The 17857-nt window shown below is 50.0% G+C and overlaps 1 protein-coding gene and 1 pseudogene across 1 annotated transcript in view; both read left to right on the top strand.

The window, feature by feature from the left end:
* LOC119386438 (uncharacterized) overlaps nucleotides 1-17857 on the top strand; it is a 466488-nt gene that overhangs the window by 337950 nt on the left and 110681 nt on the right. The window lies entirely within an intron of this gene.
* Nucleotides 1708-2617, top strand: LOC125757561 (uncharacterized; annotated as a pseudogene).

Here is a 17857-nt window from a genome sequence, read left to right as displayed (position 1 = left end):
ATGAAAGGCGTCCTTAACTCGTTAAGTATGTGCCCTGGGAGCCACGGCAGGTAAATATTTGCTACAAAATTATTACTTCGAGCAGCAATAAATTAGTTTAATTGCAAGAAACCAATAACAGTACGCGCAAAAGCACCCATGCGTAAACACCTGAAATGTTTGCTAAGGCATTCGCCGCTTTTGGTGAAATCCGCATTTTTGTCTGGCCACATTTGTTGAACCTCCGTCGATGCAGTGGGGACATGAGATCACCATTGCTATTTCGATGCCCTCTCTTGTACGTTTCACTGATGGTATTTTTGTGCTCGCTTGAGTGTTTATCGTTATCTTTCACTTTTTTTGACTTCACTTGATTTATGCAATTGTTTGAGCAGTTGTACAGTACTTTTTAAACCGAAATTGCGTTCATATTGAAACGGTGCACCAAAGTGAACTTCACCGACGAAGAGTGCGGTGTCGTGGCGTCTTGGCGGTTCTCGTCAACAAGTACCGTGAAGTACTGCGTCGTTGACTTTCTTGCGGGCCAGGAATGTGAACGAAACTTCATAAACAGGGTACTGTGTGTGTGTGTGTGTGATTATTGGTGTATATATCATAATCATCACCCAGATCCTGGAGTAGCATGTAAGGCGAACTGCCAGGCTAACATCTCCAGCTTTTCATTAAAACATATCTCTCTCAATGAAGACAAGAAGATGGATGCTGTGCCCTGTCAGAGAAAAGAAACGTGGGAGCACCTCGCGACAGAATTCAACAGCCGACACAATGTGCATCCGAGTATGGCCAAATAACTAAAGAAGTGTTTGCAACACTTCGATAAATTTTACCAGTACGAGCAACCAAGGCAGATATTCGCTGGACCGCTCTTGACACGGTCGACTGCAAGACATTGACAAGGTCCTGCTCACAAGTTCAAACGTGCCCACTCCATTGAAGCACAATGCGATGAGCAGCTGCATGAGAGGCGGCCCACGGAACCCACGACTGTTGGCATTTTCCTGCAGAGGCAGCACGGCGAGCAGCTTGTTCACGGCACTTTTTGTAAAGTTCGTGCCCGTCGTAGGTCTCCATCGGTTTCAGTCGATTCCCGAGGATTCGCCGCGGCGGGGACGTGTACACATACTGTGCCGTTCAATATTTCTTCATTGCGGTCCACATATAATCAACTAACTGCGCAAAGTTGTCGTCCCCCGCCATGTTGTTTGCCTACAAGGAAGCCTTAAGGTAGGTCATAGGCTACCTTAACCGGAGCTTACTTATGACGGCGATAAGTACGAGGAAAGTTCCGCGATAAGTATAAGGTTCGTTCTTGAAACGCGTTCAGGGCATACTTATGATTATGCGTGACTTAAGTCACACGCATAAGTATGAGTTAGGTTTGTGAATACAGGGGTTAGTTCTTTGCCTTTGCTTTTTCATTGCTACCTGTGCAGCTAGACTGTATACATTATAACCTCGTTCATATGTTTTTATTGCGATAGCAATTAAATGGACACTCTCGGCGGGTTTTTGCCGTCACCGTCATGTCCCATATATATATATATATATGTATGTACAGTCGAACCCACTTATAACGCTTTCAGATATAATGATTGTTGTATTCAGCATGTGTGTTATCATCTGATAGCCCTAGGCATGCGCAGATGCACGCGCACGCGCCTTATCATGTCAGCTAACATCTGGGTATATTAACCATCACGGACTAAGAATAAACAGAGTTGTTTGAGGTACTGGGTCGGTGTAGTTACTTCGCGACCCTGCGGCTCTCCGACGTAGTTCGGCAGAGCATGGCGGCGGATACCACAGTTGGCGACGAGTGGTGAAGTGACCGAAAGCTGAAGCAATGAGCCTGCACCAACCGCCCGAGTTCCTGCCGACGCCCGGGAAGCCTACCCTTCCGTGGACGCAGTGGCACCGCCTTTTCAAGAATTATCTCCTGGCATCGGGGAGCGACGTCCACTCATCTGCTCGCCGTAAAGCTTTGCTGTTGCACTGCTTGGGGGTGGAAGGCCAGCGATTGTACTACGCATTACCGCATACAGCGGGAAAAGAAGAAAGCGGCCCGAGCGACGAGTACGATGCAGCGGTGGCTACGTTGGACGCCTACTTTACTGCTAAAACGAACATCGTCGTGGAACGGCACCGGTTCGGACAGCGCACCCAACTGCCTGGGGAGACCGCAGCAGCATTCGTCACGGCACTGCGCGAGTTGGCATTGTCCTGCAACTTTGGGGAGCAAACTGACGACTTCATTCGTGACCAGCTTGTAGCGAAAACGAGCAACCATGTTCTTCGGGAACGCCTACTTCTGGAAGGAACTTCGCTTACGCTTGAACGTGCGCTGACTATCTCGAACAACATTGAAGAAGCCACGAAATACTCACTTGAGCTACAGTCATCAGCCGCGAGCATCCAAAAGGTGGATAAACATCAGATGCCAGCCCGTACAGAAGCACGAATGCCGTCTTCGCAGCACAAAGCGTGTTTTCGTTGCGGGTCTTCTCGGCATCTCGCAGATTCCAAAACATGCAAGGCGCGGGATAAAACATGCAGTAAATGCGGCAAACGGGGACATTTCCAGCGTGTATGTCGGAGCGGCATGCCAGACGAGCGGGCACTAGCTGTCCGAGAGGTCGATACCTGCAATATATCCGAAGACCTCAACGTGTTGCTTCTCGCCCGGCAGAAAAAAGCAGCAATACATGTGGACACCCTCGTGCAGGACGTGCCCGTACGTCTCCTCGTAGACACAGGCTCTGCGGTCTCGATTCTGTCGGCCGTCACGTATTCGAGGTTGAAATGCCCTCCGGTGCAGCCGACCTCAGCGGCACTGTACGATTTTTCTCGCCGCAGAATAAGCACTGAGGGGTGTCTTACGGCGCCAGTCTTCTTCCAAGGTCGGCACGCCGACATACTTTTCTACGTCGTCAAAGGCGGTACGGACATCCTCGGTATCGACGCTATCAAAGCCCTGCGGCTGCACATCAATGGTATGTCACTTCAATGCACTAACATTACGCAAGCGCCACAAGGCCTTGATCCTGAGCTTTTCTCCGAATTTTCAACCTTGTTCGATGGAAAGTTAGGGCTAGCAGCAAATTTCATTCACAAGGTCAAGATAAGACAAGGGGTCACGCCTGTCGCTGCTAAGTTATGCCGTTTGCCATTTTCAGTGCGAGACGCGGTGCGTGAAGAGCTGCAGCGCCTTGAGCAGAATGATGTGATAGAAAAGGTGGATGCCTCAGAATGGGTATCACCAATCGTAGTAGTGGCAAAGAAAAATGGCAAGATAAGAATTTGTGTCGACCTACGCGAACCGAACAAAGCGGTTGTCATTGACAAATTTCCGTTGCCTCACACGGAAGAACTGCTGCACAAACTTCACGGTGCAAAGTATTTTTCCAAGATTGATTTAGCAGCCGCATACCACCAAGTCCTGCTGAGTCCTGAAAGTAGAGAATTGACTACCTTCATAACCGATAGTGGATTGTACCGATTCAAACGCGTCTGCTTTGGCCTTGCATCGGCACCGTCTGCTTTTCAGAAAATGATGGTCACTATCCTGCAGAAGTGCAAAAATACTTTGTGCTACATAGATGACGTGATTGTGTTTGGTAGCACGCCTGAGGAGCATTTCAAGAACCTGAAGTAAGTGTTGCAGCTGATTGCAAAGTCGGGATTGAAGCTGAATGACAAATGCATTTTCAATGTTCAAGAAATAGAATTCCTTGGGCACATGATAAGTCTCCAGGGTATACGGCCGCTACAAAGCAACATTGACGCCATCAAGGCTGCACCAGCACCAACGGATATCAGTACCCTGCGCTCATTCTTAGGAATGGTTGGCTATTACGCAAAGTTCGTACCTGACTATGCAGTGCTTGTTGAGCCTCTTCGTGAGCTCTTACGTAAGAATTCCACGTTCACTTGGAATCCTGCCAGACAAGCTTGTTTTGAGCATCTGAAAAGTACCTTGTCCACAAGATGTTTACAGCTTTTTGACCCTGTGGGTGACATTATCGTTACCACAGACGCCTCATCCATCGGGCTAGGAGCAGTGTTGCAACAGACAAGAAATGATGAGCTAGTAACGATTTCATTTGCTTCTCGCAGGCTTACTCCACAGGAACAGAAGTACTCCGTTGGGGAACTGGAAGCCCTTGCATGCTTGTGGGCATGCGAACACTGGAGAGTCTACCTTTGGGGCCGTCCATTCACTCTGCGCACCGACCACCAGGCTCTGACTACACTCCTAAGTACAAAGGGAGTAGGTCGCCGTCCGTTCCGAATAGCAAGGTGGCACGCAAGACTACTGGCATACAACTTCACAATTGAATTCCAAAAGGGTGACAAGAATACGGTTGCTGACGCTCTTTCAAGGATGCCTCTCCCAGTTCAAGTGGAGGAGGAAGAGACTGGGGAGACCGTTTGTGTGGTCTCACCATGCGTTACCCATGGGGAGTTTGTCGCTGAAACAATGCAAGACCAGCTGCTGCAACAGATCATGAAGTGGGTGACTTCGACATGGCCTGCAGTGAAGACGTTGCCTGCCGATGCAGTTCCATTCTACAGGGTGCGGACTGAGCTCTCAGTCGTTGGAGACCTCCTACTTCGTGGAGACAAGTTCGTCGCACCTTCATCTCTCGTAGGACGGCTACTTGACGCAGCCCACGAGTCTCACCCAGGAATAACAAGGACAAAACAGCGACTACGTGAGCAATACTGGTGGCCTGCTATGTGCAAACAAGTAGAACAGTTGATTGCATCTTGTGGTGTATGCCAATCAGTTGACAAGTCTGCAAAACCAGTGACACCACCATTGCAGCCAGTTGCATTCCCGTCGGCACCATGGCAGAAGCTAGGAATTGATATTGTGGGTCCTTTTGCGAACGTGTCTGCAGATTGTCGTTTCGCGATTACGGCCATTGATTACTTCAGCAAGTGGCCAGAGGTTTGCTTCGCTGCGAGAGTGACTGCTACAACAGTTATTTCCTTTCTACGAAGTATTTTTAGCAGGGAAGGATACCCAGACGAGATTGTGAGTGACCATGGTCCTCAGTTTACAGCCTGCAAGTTCGACAGTTTTCTCAAGGAACGCGGCATCACCCATACGTATTCGGCAGTCTACCACCCGCAAGCGAACGGCCAAGTGGAAAGATTTAACCGGGTGCTCAAAGAGTATGTTCAGGCCTGCACGCGTGAACGTCGGTCTCTCAAGGAAGCCATCACCGAATATCTAGGAGTTTACCGTTTCACGCCGCATGCCACTACAGGAGTGAAGCCTTCCGTTCTCCTGCACGGCCGCCATCCCAGAACTAAACTGGATCTAGTAGGAGCGCCAGGTAAACAGTTTTTTCAAGACCCACATGCAGCAATGGAGGCCGTCCGCAGCAGGGTAAAGCAAAAGCAACAAGCAAGTAAGACCTACACCGACCGTCGACGAGCTGCAAAGCAGTCTCCGTTAACAACAGGTCAACCAGTACGAATCAGGCTGCCAGATCATGTGCCTAAGGGTGCTGTGAGTTACTCAAGCCCGTTCACAATCATTGACCAATGTGGCCAAGACACTTACGAACTAAGTGATGGTCGCACCTGGAATCGGAATCGGCTAGTACCCTGCCCTCGGCCTGCTACTCCTGTAGAATCTTCCTGTTGTGACTCGCCAAACGATTCCGATGATGCACCCCAGCCGTCAAACCTTGGAGCCTCAGTTTCAAGGGACCTTCCAGAACTGAGGCGGTCGACGAGGCTAAGAAGACCACCGTCGTGGTTAAAAGACTATGAACGACATTGAGTGCTATGTAGTGTCTACTTATTTTTACTCTTTCTAAGTGATTGTTCAAGTTTTTGAGGGGAGGGAGAATATTGTATTCAGCATGTGCGTTATCATCTGATAGCCCTAGGCATGCGCAGATGCACGCGCACGCGCCTTATCATGTCAGCTAACATCTGGGTATATTAACAATCACGGACTAAGAATAAACAGAGTTGTTTGAGGTACTGGGTCGGTGCAGTTACTTCGCGACCCTGCGGCTCTCCGACGTAGTTCGGCAGAGCATGGCGGCAGATACCACAATGATCTATGGTTGTAACGACCATATTTCGGTGCACTTGCGATTTTCCTATGCTGCCCATTGAAACTGCATCCACATATAGGTAACATTCCTCAAGGCAAGCCGGGGGGAGGGGGGGGACTACCCCTCCCCCTCAAAAAAAAGTTTGGGCGAGTAGGTGTTTATACCAAAAATAAATAATGAAAATCAGTGTTTTTTCTCAAATAGACAACGTTTTCAGCAAGTAAGCCCCCCCTCCCTGAAAAAATTTCCTTGCCTACGGGCCTGCCTCAAGGCCTCCTACTTTTACAACGAACATTTCAGACACGGTCGCGTCAAAAATATGGCACATACGAAGCAAAAAAAAGTTAACACAGGCCTTCTAAAGCATGAGAGAGGCATGTGCTTGCGCATGCCCCACTCCAGTTTACTCGCGACTAAGATATCCTAGATCACCAAGCACTGCTCACAGATTTTGGACGCTGTGAGCAAGGTCGCTCACTTTTCGGATGGTTCTTAAAGGGACACTAAAGGCAAATAACAATTTATGTCAGAGTGAAAGTTCAGTGTATGACAACTTCTAAAACGGCAATATTATCAACAGCAGTGCCCTACTTAACAAGAAATTAAGCTAAATGTATCACATGATGAGCGCCACGAGTGGGACATTTTCGAAGTGATCCCAATGACGTATGAGAATCTGCCTACAATAAATCACTAGTGATCAAACTACCAGCAATAAAAAAAGAACCTTCCGTGCATCAAAAGTCATAATAAAATGCTGCTTGTTCGTTTCCGTTTGATTCATGGAAAAAAGAACCTCTGTGGCATTGCCATGGGGAACGGCGCGCGTGGTTCAAAGGTTCCGTTTTCGCCGAACTGCGCTTCGCCCGGCGCCCTGCTTCACTCACGCGGTCCCGTCTCAGTGGTAGTTTCGGGATCGCGTCCAGCCGCGTGTGTTTTGCGCGCTCGTGAAAGTCGACAAAATGCCGCATGCAACGACGCCGGCACTACGAGTCTTTAGCGGCATACCGCGTTCATCGGGGCTCAAGTCGCCAAATTGGAGCCCAGCGTCGCGAGCCAATGTCTCGATCGTTGTCAAGTTCTCCGTCCGCATCCATTGCGGCGATTGCGGCAAGCTTCGATGGCTTCGATGGCCGTAGTTGCTGCTGTGGGTCCCGCTACTTTCGCTCTGCTGCTACTTGTGTCGGCGGCCGCGCAGTAAAGGCGGGCAATGTTGGGCACGGCAGCAGTGACGTATGAAAGTCTGATTTCAGGCGGGTGGTTTGAAGTGCGCTAACGCGATGCGGACCACTAAAACGTGATTTTATTTCAAAATAAGCACTTCCTTGGCATAAAAGTAGCACTACGAGGTTTCTGGACCGCTATTTTAACAATCAACGTCGGCTTAATATTTGCCTTTAGTGTCCCTTTAAGTGGCAGAACGGCAGCGAGGAAAAAAAACAACAAGTAGGAGACAGCATCAAGCCTTGCAATCAACTTTCACGGGGCAACCTTTTCTGATGCCATTCTCTGCAGCTACGACCACCTACGATGAACCAATGCCTTGAAACGCAAGATGCCATAAATGCAAGAAGCAAGAAGCGTGATAGCTTTTCTTTGCACAAAAAAAGTTCACTGTGCCCCCTCAACTCGCCGACGTGGCTCAAAGGGTGTTCCATCTTTTCAGTAACGGTAGAGACTGGTCCGTCAAATGATTAGTGACGGCTTTCGCGCGGTTGGGGCAATGCCTTCACGGACAAGCATCAGAAAACGGCGAAGGCGATGAACGTGCCATTATGACTTATCACCAACAACCTCGTCATAGTCATCTGCAGTTATCTGCTCGGCTGCACGTATGGCGTAAACTGTACGGATTGACAGCAGTACAAATGTGCCATGGTGCCATTCGCAAGTTCACTGCCGCCATGTCGCGTGAGACCGTTTTAGTGTGTGTCACTTTGTGGAAACGAAAGTAGCTCACTGTTGTTGAGCGGTGCAAGCATCGAGAAACATCGATGCACTGAGAGCAAGTGTAGACTGCATGTTTTACTAGGCGACATCCCAAGTGCGCCGTGCCTCATTGTGCAGGACCGTGTAGAGGCGTAGGGTGCGGGTCTTCGCCACATTGAACTGTGCTTGTCTTCACCACATTGAACGAACAGGCTATTCGCATCTTCCATGCACAGTCTGGAGTGAAGCAGGCATGAAGAACCCACAAACGTGCACATACAGTATACAGCAAGCAGCCCGGCTGTGACAGCACGTGCCGAGTAGGCGACGCACTGCACACTAGCCAGGGATGATCGGCTTCACGTGGCAGTACCGTGCTACAGTGAAATGGTGTCAGTTCATTGCAAAAGCAATTTAATTCACTTGTGAGCACGCAGCGGGCGTCGCTTCACGACATGAAAAGGCTTAACTTATCACTGGAGGGGTTTAGAACTTTTTAATAAAAATGTGCAAAAAAAAAATTGCTTGGTCACTAAGCGCACTTTTTTAAGGGTGAGTTCATATACAACGAACTACTAGTATACGACCACTTTTCACGGCACTTTCGAGTTCGTTATAAACAGGTTCGACTGTATATATACACTCAAACCTCAACCATGAAAATAAGTTCGTTATACGCATATATTTGTAACTATATATATGACAAGACTGTTTTTAATTCACTTCGTTATAACCAGTAATTTGTTATATCGAGGTTTGAGTGTATTTAAAAATACATACTATTCAGAAAATTTTTCCGAAGTGCGCAACTGGGGATTCGAACCTGCGACTCCTCGCTCCGCAGTGCACTGTGTTAGACAATTGAGCCACGCAGTATACATCCTTCAGCATACTAATGACAAGCTATTTATATGCACCAGTTACCGCTGACGGTATGCAGATCTCGGAGGTGCTTCAGCTTGTTCATTCTCACCCGCGAGATGACGCGAAGGGTGCGCTTTAGAGGCCGTGGCCCTGCTAGTAGCTGCATTGGGTAGGCTGCTCTTGTGTTTGGAGGAGCAGCAGCGTTTGAGAGTTGGATCAAACACAGGTGCCGTTAGATCAAACGCACGGTACGTTAAAATTATGCGAGATATGGGCCATGCTGCGTCGTTGCCTGTGCTGCGCTGCGTTGTGAGAGTTGGATCAAACAGAGGTGCCGTTAGATCAAACGCACGGTACGCCGCACGGGGCGTAATTAAAATTATGCGAGATATGGGCCATGCTGTGTCGTTGCCTGCGCTGCGCTGTGTCGTCTCGATGGCGACCCACACTAGTTTTCGATTTTTAGGTCTTGGGACGACCCTAACGCAAGAGCCCAAGGGTGCCTTGGGATCTGCAACACGTGCTCTGGCGGCTTGCAAATTTCTTGGGTCCCCTAGCTCCTTGGGTGCCCAAATATAAACCTCTGTGTTTCACCGGAGTTGGGATGGGCACCTCCGACTTGTACTTTGACATACAGGCTGTGGTCGCCCGTGCAAGCGTGCTTATGTCTCGAGTGGAGAGGTTAATACATCTTGCACTTTCACTGTAAAGTTTGCGTTGAAGCTATAGACCGCACTAAGGTCACTTTGCTCGCTACAGCGGCCACGTTTGCTAAAGGAGTGAGCTGCTAGCTGGGAAGAGCTAAGTAGGTGCTAGTTGAAGTAACAACTGTGACAGTTCACGCTTGTCCTGTGTATACCTGTTCGTTCTTTTCATGCGTCTTGTTTTGTCCTTATGTAGCATTCTGCAAGTGCCAAGCTGTAACAGTTGTTAGTTCGCGCTGTTCTTTTCGTGCGTCCTTTGTGTTTGAGCAGCATGCGGCAAGTTTTGAGCTGCTTGTCGTCCTTCGTGTGACATTGCAATTTGTTGCTATCGCATTCATTCCTTTACCCTTGTTGCAAAACTGTGGCTTCTTGAAAAACACTGCTAAAACATACTGCGTGAGGAAACTTGCAGTGCCAAGTGACTGGAAAATAAGACACTGTTTAGCTTCACCAAGCAATATAGTATTGTGTGAAAGTGCACTCGCGAGCTGCAAACAGTGCCAAATGCAGTTGGAATCTCAAGGAATGCAGAAGCTTGACAGGCACACTGCTGAAACACACAAGGAACGCCAAGCCTCACAGGCTGAAAGAAGTGCATACAAGCACCACGGAGTCGAGAAATGCTTGACCGTGGCATCAGCAGCTATTAATTCCCATGACCAATTCGCTGAAGCCTAAGTGCTCTCTGCTTTTCCCAAGTGCTCTTCCCTAAGTGCTCTCGTACTTAAAATTGGGCAGTTTTGCTAGAAAAGCAAAGCTCTGATAAAGAAAACGCCAGGCCTGCGCTGAAACCGCAGCACAGTCACAGCGAAAGCTGGAGGAGTGCCGTTTCTAGAGCCCGTTGTAAGCTCTCTTGGGGCTACTAATACGAGTACACTAGCAAGGTACCCACTACGCCATAAATCACAATTTTTGTGAATCTGGGAAGCACCTACTAAGCCATTTTTCGTCATTCTGCGGAGAAGCAAGGCACCAGCTACACGTCTGTAAGGCATTATGTGAATTTGGTTAACGCGACGACTAATGACGCTGAAGAATTATGGCTCAGCACTTTGTAATAGGTTGGAAGCTTTAAACGGCCCACCAGTTATGTAATTTGCATTGGGTGACGCCCAGGTGCTATTTCCCTCTCCCGTCATGCTGTATAACGTACATTGACGTGGGAGAGAGACGGGGGGGGGGGGGAGTAAGAACTTTACTGAGACCCCGAGGAAATGGATCATGCGCTTATGGGCTTCCTTGGCAACCAATGCAAGTGCACTTGCGAGGAACCCACTATGCTATAAATCATTGTAATTTTTGAGAAGTAGGGTAGCAGGCACTATGCCAGTTTTTGTCATTCAACGGAGAGCCGTGATACCGGCTAAATGCATGTAAGGCATTATGCGCACTTTGTTGATGCTGTGCCTGATGACGATGAAGAATTATGGCGGAGCCCTTTGTAATGGGTTGGAGGCATTCAACAACCTACTCGTTACGCAATTCGCATTGTGTGGCGCCTGGTTACAGAATACGTGTTGTGCGACGCTTGGTGCTTATTTTACTCTTTTGCCACGCTATATTGCATATGTTAATGTGGTTCCTTCCTGACATGAAGCGTGTATAGGGCCTTTTTGCAAAGCAGTTTCAAGCACCGGCATGGCTCAGAGGTTGAATACTGGACCCCCATGCCAAGGTGTCTACCGACCGGGAAAACCGGGAATTCTCAGGGATTTTGGATAGTCTGGAAAAACTCAGGGAAATTGTGTTCCCATCAGGGAAAATCCATAGTAACTTTATTGAAAGGGAATGAAAGTTGCGGTAAAGCTGGCTTGAGGTTTTGTGAACGCATTTTTCAAATAGAACGGCTGCTGCGGCTGCGGGAAAGGGGCGAACCACGATGCTCTCCTCGCCTTCGGAGTGGTGGAATGGGAGACAATCCGGCTAATGCGTGGCATGCGGGAACTATGAACCACGGCACATTGTATCGTGCAATGTTGTCAGGGTGTTCTGTGACTTCGCCGTGTAGTTCTGTATTCTTTGTCGCGCGTGCTGTGCGTTAGCGCCCGATTGTCAAGTAACAAGCATGATTAGTTGTAGAGGCGGCAGCAGTAGATGTAACGAGCTTGAGTCAAGGCTAGTATCTTGCGAGCCATCCTGATCGGCGAGATAAAAGACGATGACGCTTGTTGGCAGTTATCGGAGAGCTCACTCGCTCTGATCCCGAGCTACAAAGATGCCATTTTGGACTCTGAAGAACAGAATAAATTTCCAGGCGAGAGCGAGCGTAACTAACAGGCCCATTTACAGCCAGTCAAAGCTTTTTCTTTCTTTTTCCTCGGTGAGGGACACTGCTGAAACAAGTTTTAGGCAGTCGACCGATATTTTTTGGGGCTGCAGCTCGTAATTATCAGCCACGCCACTGCCTATGTGGATGTTTTGCTACAAAGCCGAATTACGAAACTTTTCAGAGCCAGTCCCACTTGCTCGATTCGGCGCGCGATGTCGGAGAACAGAAACGTGGCCACCATAATCGAATGTGCCGTCATTCAGGCTGTTGCCATGCTTTCATGCGATCTTAGCCCACAGCTGTTTTGCTCCAGGCGAACTTTTTGCCTTCGCCATGATCTTCCTTATCAAGTCAAAATCGCGATTACATCACCCCGCATGTCGTATACTCTGTGTGCGAGTGAAAGTGTGCGAGCACTGCCGACAAACGGGGCTCAAGCAGAGATGAAACGAGCCGACCATCTCCTTCGCGCGATGGACGCGGGGGGGGGGGGCAGCAGCTGCGTGAGTCCGATAGGAAGTGCGTACTTTGTACCAGAGGGTGTGGTCGCGTGTGCCGCAATATCTTTAGAGGGGATCAGCAGACGGCTCATACCTTTGTAGGTGTTGTGCTCTAATTGCAAAACTTCCGTTAAAGCCTTAGCAGTGACGGATCCAGGGGGGGGGGGGGTAGCGGCGATGGCCTCCCCCTCCCAAAGCCCGCCCCTTCCCGGTCCACCTCCTTTGTCAGGCTTCCTGTTGAGTTTGCCCCTTTGTCAGGTTGCATTGCCTACACTGCCCAGAAGGGGCAAAGGGAATCTTGTCCATGCTCTCTACCTCTCTCCTAATCGCTCTACCATTTCCTGCTTCCTTATGCACATTTCCAACAAAGGCTTCCTAGGCGCCGCAATAATCCCCTCTGGGCTGTTGTAAATATGCGTGACCCACCAAAATGCACTGCTGAGGCGGTGGCTTCAGCCTTCTACCCCCCCACCTACTTGATCGTATGATGGAACCCCGCCTCCCCCCACCTTCCTATGTAGACACCTGGATCTACCCCTGAGCCATAGATAGGTCACTTCTATTACTGCAGTGGCTTCGTTTTTTCAAGGAGTGAGCTGCTAGCCTATACTTGTATAAAATTCCTATTTGTTGCTATCGGCATTCATTATTTCGCTCTCATGGAGAAACTGTAACCCTTTTTTTCTAACATGCGACGGTTTTCGATGTTGCATGTTCGTGGAGACCAAATGGTTCAGCTCTTCAACGTGATAGCAAAGGCGTCGCACGCTCTGCTCAATGCGCGAGCATTTGACAACATGCAGCAGCAGAATAAGCGTAATTCCACAGTACGTTAAACCTGCATTTGTTTCGTCGCTGCACGTGACACTCTGGCAAGGCATCTAATTGTGATTGCTGCACTTCAGGCTCAACAAAATTGACTTTTTTTCACGCAAAAAAAAGTTTTTTCGTGTTGCCGCATTAGTCAAGCATTCTTGTGGCATTTGCAGTTTAAAAATAATCCTTCGGTAACTATGCCTTGCATCAAAGGTCGAATTTCAGTTTAACGAAGTTTCGATATAACGAAGTGAGTTGCCGCTTTTACCAACTTCGCTATATTGCGGTTTAACTGTTCTCTGTACTATCCAACTGGGATTAAGTCATCTTTATTTTTTAACATGCGTACTAGAGAGTGACATCATCGAGCGACATGGTGTCTACCCATTTTGACATAAAACAAGGTTCTGTTTCACTCAGGGAAATTTAGCAAAAACACTCGGGGAAAACCTGGAAAACTAAGGGAAATTAGAAATGTCTACTCGGTAGACACCCTGCCATGCAGAGGGCCCAGGTTCGAACCTCGTTCCATCCTGGAATCTTTTTATTATTTCATTTTTTTTTTTCTTATTTCTAGCGATAGTGGTTACGGACACCGGCGGCGGCGGCGGCGGCGGACAACTACGGCGCCAAAAATGGCCGCTGAAATGATTTCATAACAGCTTTCGCTGTAATACAGAGGAACCTTGATTATATGACCCCTGATCTTGCGGCGACCCGCATTTTACATCGAACCAGTTTGGTCCAGGCAAAACTGCTGCAGAAATAATGTAATAAAATCCTTGATTATACGATGCAATTTTACGCGAACTCAGCATCATACGACGACTCTGCAATACCGTTCGAGAGAAAAATTGCCTTTTTCACCAAAGTGTAAACGGCCAGAAAATATTCGCGGGTGCAAAAGAAAAAACTGATGTGCCCTTAGGTTGATGATTAGAAAAAAAGAGAGAGTGAAACGGGTACGTTATGCCTTCTTAGAATGGAAAATTTATTCTCCTGGCAGTTCGTTTTCCTCTGTAATTCAGTTTTCGTGGCTTTAAAGTTGCATTTGGAAACTCCTAAATCACAGGTGTATTCGAGGACCATTGCCTTGACAAGCTCGGTCTACGCGGCAAGCTCATATTTGAGATTTGAATATTTTCACGTCTTCAGCGTGGGAAAACTTTTCCCGGTCGATATCTCCTCTTTGTTTGTGGAACTCCCAGTCACAGGCCTCGAGCATGCAAAAATAACACGACTCAGCTATTTTCAGTGTGTCAAATAACTGTCCCTTGACGTGGCCATTCAGAACAACAGCGGCAGATCACCAATAGGCCTCCCAAGCTCGGCCAGGGGCCGCTGCGTCGCACGCGTTTCGCCGCCTTTCTTGCGAAAACCGGTCGCTCCTGTCCCCACACCAGCCTTTTGACTGCGCTGTCTCGGCACGTTCAGGCACCCTGCATGCGCTGTTCTCTGCTCGCCGTGCACGTGCAGCTTCACGTGTCGCTTGCTCTGAAGGTTTAGAAAGATCCCAGAGATGGAAAAAAACGTTTTAACGGTGGGAATCATACCAGAGGAGGACGGTTGATCGACCACCTTTTCGGGACCGAGCAGGTCGTCAACGGCGATGCTGTTTGTGCGAGCGCTACGTGCATGCAGATGCTGAGCGGGCACATTTCCTTGACATGAGTAGGGAGGTGACTGCGCGAGTTCTGTAATTATGTTACCGGTAAAACGCACATTCTTTGCGGCAGTCGTGTATACTCGGAGCTGTCAGCAACCATCCAGCACGCTTTCGCGTGCGTTTTCTATTGATAACTTTTCAATTGCTTGGATGCCAAGTTTGTCATGCGGCTTTAAATTTATTATGAGCTCAGTGTGAAGAGCATAAATTTACATCTGCCCTGTTGAGTCACTGGCTGCATCGCAATGCGCAGTGTTCAGTTTCGTGGGAGTTTCACTTTTGCTGAGGTTTGCATCGAATGATAACAACGTCAGATCGCAAGTTTAATGTCGCCTTGGATTTTTTTAGAGCTCCCTTTGACAGCATAATGATATTGCCACGCCCACTTCTTGTTTTATTTTGATGTTTTTTGGGTTTGACCAGCAAGGACGGTTATCAACGCTCGAGGCTGTCCGCAAAGCAGTGTTCGAGAAGCTTCTCGATTGTAGTAGATCGTTTTGTTAAGATTTCGCGCCGCACGCGAATGTTCCAGCTTTATCCAGAGATAACGCCGCCACCAGCGATATCGCTGGAAAGTTCGATAGCGCCTGTATAAAAGCCGACGCACTTGACCGCTAGTCAGTTGATCGACGGACGACGCCCTGTTCGCCGCTATCATTGTACAGCGTGTATTGCTGTAGTTCTAGTTCTCATTTTCCGGCCACAAGTTCAGCCAAATAAACAGTTCCATCCTGCAAACGCCGACTACTGTCTTCGTCGACGTCACGACCACGTGACATCTGGTGGAGGTGCTGCTTCATGATCCGGACGCCACCGCGGAGCGCTGACCCAAGCCCAAGCCGCGGAGAAGACGACGCTACAGACAACCCGGATCGTCGTACCAGCCGCCGGCAGAAGGGACTACACCCAGAGTACGGGCTCCTTCCCGAAAACACCAGGCAGCCCAAGACCGCCACATCGACCGCCGAGACGATGACAGCCCCCATGCCGCCTACAACGGTCGTGATGCAACAGCCAAAGGAGCCACCGACTTTCCGTGGATCGTCGTTTGAAGACCCGGAGAGCTGGCTGGAGACGTACGAGCGAGTCGCCACCTTCAATCACTGGGACTCTGAAGAGAAGCTGCGCCACGTCTTCTTCTACCTAGAAGACGCCGCGAAGACGTGGTTCGAGAACCGTGAATCGAGCCTTCAAACCTGGGACCTCTTTCGGACGACGTTCCTTAATACATTTGCGAGCATCGTCCGCAAAGAAAAGGCTGCTGCTTTGCTGGAGACCAGAGCGCAGCTACCGAATGAGAGCGTCACCATTTACACGGAAGAGATGACGCGACTTTTCCGCCTGGCCGACGCTGCCATGCCTGAGGAAAAAAAGGTCCGCTTCCTTATGCGGGGAGTGAAACAAGACCTCTTCGCAGGATTGGTGCGGAACCCCCCGAAAACAGTCACCGAATTCCTCACCGAGGCCACAACTATCGAAAAGACACTTGAAATGCGGACGAAACAATACAACCGCTCTCCGCTGTCTGCAACCTATTCCGAAGTGCACTCGCTGGCCACCGATGATTTGCGCGAAACCATCAGAGCGATTGTGCGGGAGGAGCTGCGCAAACTGTTACCTTCGCCGCAGCATCAAGTGGATTCAATCGCCGACGTTGTCCGCGAGGAAGTCCGGCAATCGCTTGGAATTCCCGAAGCACCGCAGGCTCAGCCGGAAGCCATGAACTATGCTGCTGCAGCCCGACGCAACGCCCCTCCTCCTCGCCCACGTCAAGACGCCGCGCCGCCGCAGCAGTTTCGCCGCCAGGCACCGCCGCCACCACAACCGACGCCATACCGCCCGCCGACAGGACAACGCTGTGCCCCCCGAAAGACCGACGTTTGGCGTGCCCCTGACAACCGCCCGCTCTGCTACCACTGCGGGGAGGCCGGCCACACGTACCGCCGCTGTCAGTACCGACAGATGGGGCTTCGAGGATTCGCCGTCAACGCGCCGCGCCCGCAGCCAGGCGAACGGCCTCGCGACATCGACGACTACCTCACCGGAACACAGTGGCAAGGACGACGACCTTCCCGCTCGCCGTCGCCCGGCCGCTACATGTCACCGCACCGCCAGCAGTACACTGGCCCAAACCGGGGCCGGTCGCCTAGCCCGTATCCGGAAAACTAAGGGCAGCAACCGATGGAGGTGCGGTTGCTGAACGACGAAATGCTGAAGATCCTCCGCCGTCGACGACGACGCCGCGACGAAGTTCCGAGCCCCCGCCGCACGCCGAACGAGGTCCTGAAGACGAAGCTTTGCGACCGGAAGGAGACCTGACGACGCAACGCGGAAACAGCGGTGCAAACCGACGTAGCCGTGACCCGACGCCACGACGTAACCGCAACGCAAGACGGCGGACTAGCGACCTCGACGTTCTGATCGACGGCCACAACGTCACCGCTCTCGTCGATACTGGAGCCGACTACTCCGTCATCAGTGGGCCGTTCGCAGCAAAGTTGAAGAAAGTTAGGGCTGCTTGGGAAGGCCCCGAGATCCGGACCGCTGGAGGCCATCTGATAACGCCGATTGGTGTCTGCACGGCGAGAGTCACCATCAAAAACCGGACTTATCCTGCGAGCTTTGTAATCCTACAAAACTGCTCCAGGGATGTGATACTTGGAATGGACTTCCTAAGTGACCACGGCGCCGTCATCGACCTGAGGTCTGAGTCGATAACACTAACCTCAGACAAAGCGCTCCCGCCCCACGCGACGCCAGGGAAGCATGCATTGAAGGTGATAGAAGAGCAGGTGACCGTTCCGCCACGCTCCAGCGTCATTATCTCCGTCGGCACCGAAAAACCTGCGAACCTTGAAGGCGTCATCGAGGGCGATCAGCGCCTACTCCTGAACCGTCAAATTTGCGTCGCACGAGGTATAGCCGAGCTGCGTCACGGTAAATCAAAGGTAGTGCTGACGAACTTCAGCCACGAATATCGGCACCTGAACATTGGTACGACGGTTGCCTACATCGATGAATGTGTGGCCGCC

This window comes from Rhipicephalus sanguineus, chromosome 3 (genome assembly GCF_013339695.2).
Source record: "Rhipicephalus sanguineus isolate Rsan-2018 chromosome 3, BIME_Rsan_1.4, whole genome shotgun sequence".
Lineage (NCBI taxonomy): Eukaryota > Metazoa > Arthropoda > Arachnida > Ixodida > Ixodidae > Rhipicephalus > Rhipicephalus sanguineus.
The sequence above is the reverse complement of the archived record's forward strand: the minus strand, read 5'-3'. Positions and strand labels throughout refer to the sequence as shown.